The 10904-nt window shown below is 35.9% G+C and overlaps 1 long non-coding RNA gene and 1 other non-coding gene across 8 annotated transcripts; both read left to right on the forward strand.

The window, feature by feature from the left end:
• LOC130961257 (uncharacterized) lies at window positions 1-7856 on the forward strand. Of its 7 annotated transcripts, none has more exons than XR_009079457.1 (5): window positions 1-898; window positions 1039-1213; window positions 1991-2079; window positions 2193-2419; window positions 3125-3314. It is a non-coding gene; the product is annotated as an uncharacterized LOC130961257 (long non-coding RNA). The 7 variants fall into 7 exon arrangements; XR_009079454.1 differs by having other exon boundaries at window positions 1039-1131; XR_009079456.1 differs by having other exon boundaries at window positions 1-594; window positions 738-898; window positions 1039-2079.
• A 1716-nt stretch (window positions 7857-9572) lies between these two features.
• Window positions 9573-9676, forward strand: LOC130964628 (small nucleolar RNA R71). The gene has a single exon (XR_009080715.1). It is a non-coding gene; the product is annotated as a small nucleolar RNA R71 (small nucleolar RNA).
• Window positions 9677-10904: the final 1228 nt, after the last annotated feature.

The raw sequence follows: 10904 nt of genomic DNA on the forward strand, positions 1-10904 counted from the left end.
AATTGATACCCTAATTTCACAAAACGCACAATGCATACGTTCAGAGAAAAGGAAAGAAACGACGAGAAGCAGAGGGGAAACGGGAAGAAGAAGAGAAGAGGAGGGGAAGGGAGTTGTCACGCCTTGCCCGCCCGTCGCCGCGCCTTGCCCGCCCGTCGCCGCTCCTTCGTGGAGTCCTCCTTGGTCCCGGTTGAACAGGGATGAAGGAGAGGCGTCGAGAGAGAGACGCGATGGAGGTCAGAAGGAGGAGCTGCCATCACTGCCGTCCCCCGTCCATGGAACCGCCTTCGCGTCGCCGTTGTGCTTCGAGGTCATCGCTCTGTGTCACTGAGAGAAGCCCGAGATGGAGATGAGGGAGACGCGAGCCAAGGACTGCGGCGAGGAGGAAAAGCCGCCGTCACCTTCACTGGAGCCGCGATCGCTGTCACCGTTCTGCCTTTCCCTGAGCCGCTAATACCACCATATTCTTCCAATTCCATTCCTGTTCCGTGAGAGTTGGCTACTGCAGTTTCTGTTTTGGGGTTTTCCGCCATTGAAGCTACCATCAACAGCGCCGCTCTCCATTTTGATTCCAATTCCGTAATTCGAAAACCTGTAATGTTCTCTACCCTTAATTTTGCTGCATTTTGTTTATCTCTGCATTCTTATTTTGGTTCCATTAGTAAGCACCTCTGTCTTAGTATCGCTGAGTTCTGCTTAAATGGTTGAAATTGTCACTGCTGCGGGCATAATCAAAGTTAGTGCCGTTGTCGCCGTTCCGGATTGCGTTAAAATTGACGCTGTTGCTGTTCCAGTTGATGAGGCTGCCACTGTCCTTGGTTGCAGTAGGATTATCACTGCTGAAATTAGAAACAAAATAGGGGCTGTCTTGTTCAAATTATGCGATTGCGACATCGAGGTAGGGTTTAATTTAAATGGTTTTTAATTTAAGCATAAAAAATGTAAAATTAACTTTATATGTTCATTGCCTCCCTAGAGAATTCAAGTTTTTCAGTTATCCTTGAAGAATGACTGTTTTACTATGTTGCATATATGAAGTAAAACAATATTTTCAAGGCTCGTGAGGAGAAGTACCAATCAAGAATAAATGCACTTGAAACTCTTGCGGCTGGGGCCATTGAAGAGAATAAGGTAGTTTTTTTGTTGATTGAGCTGAGGGTGTGGAACTTTGCTATAGGGAATAGAAATGCATATGAGTTCTGTTGCTGAGAAGGTATTTCTTTATAGATCCTCATTTTTGTTAGAAGTTAAAACTTGAAGTTGTTATTTTCAGCATGATTAAGTAGCTCAAATTAATTGGACTGTCAGCTCATGTTGCTTATTGTACACAAAGCTAGTTTTTATGTAAATTTGTTTGAAACTATGCAGCATCGTTACCTTTGTATATAATAAAGTTCCTACAAGTTAAAACTTGAAGTTGTTATTTTCAGCATTGTTACCATTGTCATCGCCAGGTTACTTGTTTTTTTTACTTGTTCTGATTAGTAATTTAGGATTGTTGAAACTTCAAATTGTTACTTGTATTTGGTTTTGATTTATTCTTAATTTAGGTGATATTTGTCAATGATATTTGCCTCTTTGTTAAACAACACCATTATACTTTATCATAAATCATGTTCATATACAATACTTCTACAATTTATGCAGTTCTGTGAATATAATCTTAGTGTTATTAACTGATTTTTCTGTTGAATATTCCAAAAAATCCAAGTTAAGTCTTCCTCTCATGAAAATCCTTAAGGAAAATTTTATGGGGACTCATACTCCTGAACTAGAATTAATGAAAATTTTATGCTGCTCTTCTTCTCTCCATTCTCATCACTCTTTTCTAAATTTACATACTTTAATTTGTTCTTTGATCCTATCATGTTCATATGCTACAGAGAATTGATTAATTAATTAATTGTGTATAGTTAATATTGATCTTCTTGTTAATGAAGAGTAGATTAATTGATCATTTCTACCATTGACATTTTTCTTGGTTTTGTAGATCTGTGATCTGGTTGCTGTTGCTAGGTTTTTAAATGCAACTCTCATAATTCCTGAAATTCAAGAAAGTACTCGCTCAAAAGGAATTAGGTATATGTGGCTAAGTATCTGCATTCATTACCGTGCCGTTGGGATTTATATATTAATATTTTCTTAATAATATATTCATATACACAATTTATGTTTTTTTACTATTTTTTCAGCTCTAAGTTCAATAGCTTTTCCTATATCTATAATGTTGATCAGTTCATAGCCTAAAGCAATCTAAGTTCTGCCAGAAGGTCTGATGGAAAGGAGAAGAAAAAATGAAATTCCTTCATTTAAGACTACAAGTTCTGCTTCTCCAGACTTTTACCTGGATCAAATTTTACCAAAGTTAAAGCAATCAAAGGTTATGGGATTAATTATTACAGATGGTGGGGCTCTGCAGGTATTACATATTACATTATTCTGAAATTGTTAATTAAAGCCATTGTTATGGTCTTGTGGATTATGTGCTTGTTATACTTTAGGACTTCTATACCTGTCATGGACTTAAATACATATACTTTAGCATCACTTTTATGCAAACTAAAGAAGTTGGAATAAGTTAATATATGTGCAGTAGAGGGGATGTAGTTTTTTAAGTATTTTACCTTTGCTGAAAACCTTCATTGCCAAAGAATCATGTGTTGTTCTATTTTTGTTGAGCTTAAAGCTTCCTAGGTACCCACACTTTTTTCTCATGATGTCTCAATTGCTTGTCACTTGGTATTTTTTTTGAGAACTTAATTGTCAGTTATTATAACAACTATCTCTATATGAATATTTGCCAAGGTTTACTTGCTGGTGATTTGTAACATTATTTAAAAATGAATCCCACCTTTTATGTGCCAACTAATTATTAAATTAATAGTATTTAGTGATCACTGATTAGCACATAATTCGAACTTGGAATGGAAGTGAAAAATGAATTCGAATAAAGAAAAAGGAGTTTGACTCGGAAGAAAATTCAACATATTAAAATAATGGTTGCGAATAATTCTTGAGTGTTGCTGTGGATGAATGTTTCCCTTCTTTTGCTGCATATGTACTGCATTATTAAAAGCATTTTTGCTCTGTTCTAACATGCTTATATTTTTTTGCATGCAAGAAGACATGATGTGATGAAGAAAATATGTTCCATACAAATATCACATGGAATGGGTCTTACAATGACCTTAGTTATGTAAATGTAATATTTTGATGTGTTATGTACTTTTTGAGATACATGCAGGGACGGATCTACATGTACTGCAGAGGGAGCATTTGCCCCCACAAAATTTTTAAAAAAATAATAATACTTATATATATATATATATATATATATATATATATATATATATATATATGTTGCTCCTTTTATATTATGTTTATAAATGATTTTCTTCTATTTTATGCTAATTTTTTTGTTGAACTTAACATATAATAATAATAATAATAATTATATTATTAAATTTGAGTCAGTATAATAAAAAAAATAAACTCAAAAACTAATGATAATTAATTTCATTATATTAGTTAATTAGTTGATAGTTAAATTGAAACTTAATTTTTTAATTAAATACAACTTAACTTATTAGTAATTTGTTAAAAAAATATTTAAAATAAAAAATATATTATCTATATATTAATATACTGTATTAATATTTATTATTAAAATAGTCTTAATTATAGTAATTACTTTGGTTAAAAAATTTATTTATACTATAAAGACTATAATAAATAGACCTAACAGTTAAATACTTAAATATAAGATAATAAAAAATAAAATAATTTTTTAAGAATATATATAGAAAAATAATATTACCATAGTAAAAATAAAAAAAATTAGTATAAATTATTATTTTTATTATTTTGAATATTATACTGTAGGAGTGAAATTATCTTTTTATTATTTTTAATACTATAATAAGTGATTGCGCGTATATTTTTAGTTTTTATCAATATGTATAGATAGTTATAATTTAAAATTTTAAATATATCTAAACCAATTTGGGTTGGTCGAGTGATCAGCTTAGTGGTCGTCTGCTTAAGTAGGTGTTAGGAGTTCGAATTCCATCTTGTATGTGTAGTAACTTATTGGCCAATTGCAGACTCTTAAATAAAATTCAAATTCATAATGGAATAATTCTTAACTTGTTGGATATTGTAGGAAGCAATATATATATATATATATATATATATATATATATATATATATATATATATATATACACACTTAAATTTTATTATATTTTTGCTCCCACTATAAAATTTTTCTGGGTCCGTCACTGGATACATGTAATTGAAAAAATTACACTCTATTTTGATTTGTGTTGTTTAGACTAAAAATTAAACATATCTATCTTATAATGAAACTTTTATGATTTAGATTTGTTGAATTTATTATTTTTAGATTTATTTTGTGATTATTATCATTTTGGGATGTGATTATAATTTAAAAAAATTGAATTTCATAAATAACAACAGGCTATAGTCACCGTTTTAAAAAACCGTGATCATAGAGGCTATGGTCACGGTGAAAAACCGTGACCATAGATAAGGCTATGGTCACGGTTTTAAGGGGGGTGACCATAGAGGCTATGGTTATGGTGAAAAACCGTGACCATAGATAAGGCTATGGTCACGGTTTTGAGGAGCGGTGACTATAGAGGCTATAGTTACGGCGAAAACCGTGACTATAGATAAGGCTATGGTCACGGTTTTAAAGAAGGGTGACCATAGAGGCTATGGCCACGGTGAAAACCGTGACCATAGCCTTATCTATGGTCACGGTTTTAAGGAGGGGTAACCATAGATTAACCTATGGTCACGGTAAAAAACTATGGCCTAAAGTGTCAAATTTTGAAAATTGAAACCGTGACCATAGATAAAAAAACCGTAACCATAGACCTATGGCCACGAGAGAATAGGCCACGGTAAAAAACCGTGACCATAGATCCAAAACCGTGACCATAGATCTATGGTCACCCTTTTCACTAGCTATGGTCACGGTTTTTTACCGTGACCATAGGCCTTTTTTTTTTGTAGTGGTATTAAGAATTTACTAGGATCTTGTTTCTTTTGAGGTAAAGTTTGCTGAACCCATGTGTTTAGCTCACTAATGAGCAAGGGAGGTTCATCTTCCCAAGTTTCATTACCAAACAACTTGGCTTTCAGCTTCATGATGGCTCCTAGATATTGAGCAACTTGATCTTCAGTTACATCTTCATCCTCTTCAGAGGAAGAATAGTTCTCAGAGCTCATGAATGGCAGAAAGAAGTTTAATGGGATCTCTATGGTCTCTATATGAGCCTCAGATTCCTTTAGGTTCTCAATAGGGAACTCCTTTCTGTCTGAAGGATGTCCCATGAGGTCTTCCTCATTGGGATTCACGTCCTCCCCTTCCTCTTTGGATTCGGCCATCTTGATTATATCAATGGCTTAGCACTCTCTTTTTGGATTCTCTTCTGTATTGCTTGGGAGAATACTAGGAGGAGTTTCAGTGATTTTCTTACTCAGCTGACCCACTTGTGCCTCTAAGTTTCTAATGGAGGACCTTATTTCATTCATGAAACTTAAAGTGGCCTTAGATAGATCAGAGACTATGTTTGCTAATCTAGAGGGGCTCTGCTTAGAATTCTCTGTCTATTGCTGAGAAGATGATGGAAAAGGCTTGCTATTGCTAAACCTATTTCTTCCACCATTGTTATTATTTAAGCCTTGCTTCTGTGGATCATTCCATAAAAAATTTGGATGATTTCTCCATGAGGGATTATAGGTGTTGCCAAAGGCTTCACCCATGTAATTTACCTCTGCTATTGCAGGGTTCTCAGGATTATAAGCTTCTTCTTCGGAAGATGCTTCTTTAGTACTGTTGGATGCATTTGCAATCCATTTAGACTCTGAGAAATCATGTTGACTTACTGAGTCAACATTTTGTTTTGAACCAATATGGCATTCAGAGCATCAATTTCAAGAACTCCCTTCCTTTGAGGCGTCCCATTACTCACATGGTTCCTCTCAGAAGTGTACATGAACTGGTTATTTGCAACCATGTCAATGAATTCTTAAGCTTCTGCAGGCGTTTTCTTTAGGTGAATAGATCCACCTGTAGAATGGTCCAGTGACATCTTAGAGAACTAAGATAGATGATGAGCGGATAATTTATATGCATTTTGGCATTGTTTTTAGTATGTTTTTAGTATGTTTTAGTTAGTTTTTATTATATTTTTATTAGTTTTTAGTTAAAATTCACTTTTCTGGACTTTACTATGAGTTTGTGTATTTTTGTGTGATTTCAGGTATTTTCTGGCTGAAATTGAGGGATCTGAGCAAAAATCTGATTCAGAGGCTGAAAAGGACTGCAGATGCTATTGGATTCTGACCTCCCTGCACTCGAAGTGAATTTTCAGGAGCTACAGAAGTCCAATTGGCGTGCTCTTAATTGCGTTGGAAAGTAGACATTCTGGGCTTTCCAGCAATATATAATAGTCCATTCTTTGCCCGAGATTTGATGGCCCAAATAGGCGTTCCAAGTCAGCTCAAGAATTCTGGCGTAAAACGCCGGAACTGGCACAAGAATGGGAGTTAAACGCCCAAACTGGCACAAAAGCTGGCGTTTAACTCCAAGAAAAGTCTCTACACATGAAAGCTTCAATGCTCAGCCCAAGCACACACCAAGTGGGCCCGGAAGTGGATTTTTATGTCATTTACTCATTTCTGTAAACCCTAGGCTACTAGTTCTCTAAAAATAGGACCTTTTGCTATTGTATTTCATATCTTTTGATCATTTTCGATCTTAGGATCATCTTTGGACGTCTAGTTCTTAGATCATTGGCAGGCTGGCCATTCGGCCATGCCTAGACCTTGTTCTTATGTATTTTCAATGGTGGAGTTTCTACACACCATAGATTAAGGTGTGGAGCTCTGCTGTACCTCAAGTATCAATGCAATTACTATTGTTCTTCTATTCAATTCGGCTTATTCTTGTTCTAAGATATCACTTGTTCCTCAACTTGATGAATGTGATGATCCGTGACATTCATCATCATTCTCACCTATGAACGTGTGCCTGACAACCACCTCCGTTCTACCTTAGATTGAGTGGATATCTCTTGGATCCCTTAATTGGAATCTTCGTGGTATAAGCTAGAATTGATGGCGGCATTCAAGAGAATCCGAAAGGTCTAAACCTTGTCTGTGGTATTCTGAGTAGGATTCAAGGATTGAATGACTGTGACGAGCTTCAAACTCCTGAAGGCTGGGCGTTAGTGACAGACGCAAAAGAATCCCTGGATTCTATTCCAACCTGATTGAGAACCGACAGATGATTAGCCGTGCTGTGACAGAGCGCGTTGAACATTTTCACTGAGAGGACGGGACTGTAGCCACTGACAACGGTGATGCCTAACATACAGCTTACCATGGAAAGGAGTAAGAAGGATTGGATGAAGACAGTAGGAAAGCAGAGAGACGGAAGGGACAAAGCATCTCCATACGCTTATCTGAAATTGATGAGCGGATAATTTATACACTTTTTGGCATTATTTTTAGTATGTTTTTAGTATGATCTAGTTAGTTTTTAGTATATTTTTATTAGTTTTTAGTTAAAATTCACTTTTCTGGACTTTACTATGAGTTTGTGTGTTTTTCTGTGATTTCAGGTATTTTCTGGCTGAAATTGAGGGATCTGAGCAAAAATCTGATTCAGAGACTGAAAAGGACTGCAGATGCTGTTGGATTCTGACCTCCCTGCACTCGAAGTGGATTTTCTGGAGCTACAGAAGCCCAATTGGCGCGCTCTCAACGGCGTTGGAAAGTAGACATCCTGGGCTTTCCAGCAATATATAATAGTCCATACTTTGCCCAAGATTTGATGGCCCAAACCGGCGTTCAAAGTCACCTCAAGAAATCCCAGCGTTAAACGCTGGAACTGGCACCTAAATGGGAGTTAAACGCCCAAACTGGCATAAAAGCTGGTGTTTAACTCCAAGAAGAGTCTCTACACGAAAATGCTTCATTTGCTCAGCCCAAGCACACACCAAGTGGGCCCGGAAGTGGATTTTTATGTCATTTACTCATCTCTGTACACCCTAGGCTACTAGTTTTCTATAAGTAGGACCTTTTACTATTGTATTGAGATAGCTGGGTAGCTATCTTCATTTTTATGCTATCTTAGATCATTGGGAGGCTGGCCATTCGGCCATGCCTAGACCTTATGCTTATGTATTTTCAACGGTGGAGTTTCTACACACCATAGATTAAGGTGTGGAGCTCTGCTGTACCTCGAGTATTAATGCAATTACTATTGTTCTTCTATTCAATTCCGCTTGTTCTTTGTCCAAGATATCACTTGTTCTTCAACTTAATGAAGGTGATGATCGTCACGGATCATCACCATTCTCACTCATGAACAAAGTGACTGACAACCACTCTTGTTCTACAAGCATCTGAGGCTTAGTGAATATCTCTTGGATTCCTGATAACACGATGCATGGTTGATCGCCTGACAACCGAGTGCTCGCCTGACAAACGAGCCAGCCATTCCGTGAGATCAGAGTCTTCGTGGTATAGGCAAGAACTGATGGCGGCATTCAAGAGAATCCGGAAGGTCTAACCTTGTCTGTGGTATTCTGAGTAGGATTCAATGATTGAATGACTGTGACGTGCTTCAAACTCCTAGCAGGCTAGGGCGTTAGTGACAGACGCAAAAGAATCAATGGATTCTATTCCGGCCTGAACGAGAACCGACAGATGATTAGCCTATGCTGTGACAGAGCATCAGGGACGTATTTTCACTGAGAGGATGGGAGGTAGCTGCTGACAACAGTGAAACCCTACACGAGCTTGCCATGGAAAGGAGTAAGAAGGATTGGATGAAGGCAGTAGGAAAGCAGAGAGACGGAAAGGAAGGCATCTTCATACGCTTGTCTGAAGCTCTTACACCAATGATATACATAAGTATCTCTATCTTTATCTTTATGCTTTATTCGTTCATCACTATACCCATTTGAGTCTGCTTGACTGAGATCTACAAGATGACCATAGCTTGCTTCATACCACCAATCTCCGTGGGATCGACCCTTACTCGCGTAAGGTTTATTACTTGGACGACCCAGTGCACTTGCTGGTTAGTTGTCCGAAGTTGTGTTTATGCCATGGTATTGAGCACCAAGTCTTTGGAGCCATTACTAGGGATTGTTTATGTTTTGAAAAGTATTGATCACAATTTCGTGCACCAGAAATTCTCACCAATGAATTGCATAAGTATCCTATCTTTATTTTATGTTTTATTTATCTTTTAATCATTAATCCTCCATAACCATTTGAATCCGCCTGACTGAGATTTACAAGATGACCATAGCTTGCTTCATACCAACAATCTCTGTGGGATCGACCCTTACTCGCGTAAGGTTTATTACTTGGACGACCCAATACACTTGCTGGTTAGTTGTGCAAAGTTGTGATAAAGAGCTGAGATTGTAATTGAGCGTACCATGTTGATGGCGCCATTGATGATCACAATTTCGTGCACCAATAGACCATCATAGAATATATCCAAAACGGTCCACTCTGAAAGTATGTCAGAAGGACACTTTTTGGTCAATTGCTTGTATCTTTTCCAAGCTTCATAGAGGCATTCACCATCTTTTTGCCTGAAGGTCTGAACATCCACTCTAAGCTTGCTCAGCTTTTTGAGGAGGAAAGAACTTGGCCAAGAAGGCCGTGACCAGCTTATCCCAAGAGTCCAGGCTATCTTTAGGTTGTGAGTCCAACCACGTTCTAGCTCTGTCTCTTACAGCAAAAGGGAAAAGCATGAGCCTGTAGACTTCATGAACTACTCCATTAGTCTTAACAGTATCACAGATCTGTAAGAACTCAGTTAAAAACTGATAGGGATCTTCTGATGGAAGTCCATGAAACTTGCAGTTCTGTTGCATTAGAGCAACTAGTTGAGGTTTCAGCTCAAAATTATTTGCTCCAATGGCAGGGATTGAGATGCTTCTTCCATAAAAATTGGAAGTAGGTGTAGTATAATTACCAAGCATCCTCCTTGCATTATTGTTGTTGTCATTATTTTCGGCTGCCATCTCCTCTTCTTTTTTGAGAATTTCTGTAAGGTTTTCTCTGGATTGTTGTATTTTAGCTTCTCTTAGTTTCTTCTTCAGAGTCCTTTCAGGTTCAGGATCTGTTTCAACAAGAATGTTCTTGTCCTTGCTCCTGCTCATATAAAAAAGAAGAGAATAGAAAATAATAATAGGGATCCTCTTTACTACAGTAGAGAGATTCCTTTATGTGAGTGGAAGAAAATAAGAATAGAAGAAGGATGAAGAGAAAAGTTAGTAAATGAATAAATAAATAGAAGAAGATGAGAGGGAGAGAATTTCGAAAATTATTTTTGAAAAAAGGTTAGTGATTTTCGAAAATTAAAAGAAGAAATAAAATTAAAATTAAAATTTGAAATAATTAGTTAATTAAAAGAATTTTGAAAAAGAGGATGGTTGTTTTCGAAAGTTAGAGAGAGAAAAGTAGTTAGGTGGTTTTGAAAAAGATAAGAAACAAACAAAAAGTCAATTAGTTAGTTAAAAAATATTTGAAAATAAATTTTGAAAGGATAAGGAGTTAGAAAAGATTTTTGAAATTGATTTTGAAAAAGATATGATTTGAAAAAGATTTGAAGAGGAAATTAAAAAGATTTAATTTTTAAAATTAAAATTGATTACTTGACTAACAAGAAACTAAAAGATATGATTCTAAAATTTAAAGATTGAACCTTTCTTAACAAGAAAGTAACAAACTTCAAATTTTTGAATCAATCACATTAATTGTTAGTAAAGTTTTTGAAAATCATGAAAAGATAAGAAAAAGATTTTGAAAATCAATTTTAAAAAAATTTCAAAAATATAAAAAAT

This window comes from Arachis stenosperma, chromosome 2 (genome assembly GCF_014773155.1).
Source record: "Arachis stenosperma cultivar V10309 chromosome 2, arast.V10309.gnm1.PFL2, whole genome shotgun sequence".
Taxonomy (NCBI): domain Eukaryota; kingdom Viridiplantae; phylum Streptophyta; class Magnoliopsida; order Fabales; family Fabaceae; genus Arachis; species Arachis stenosperma.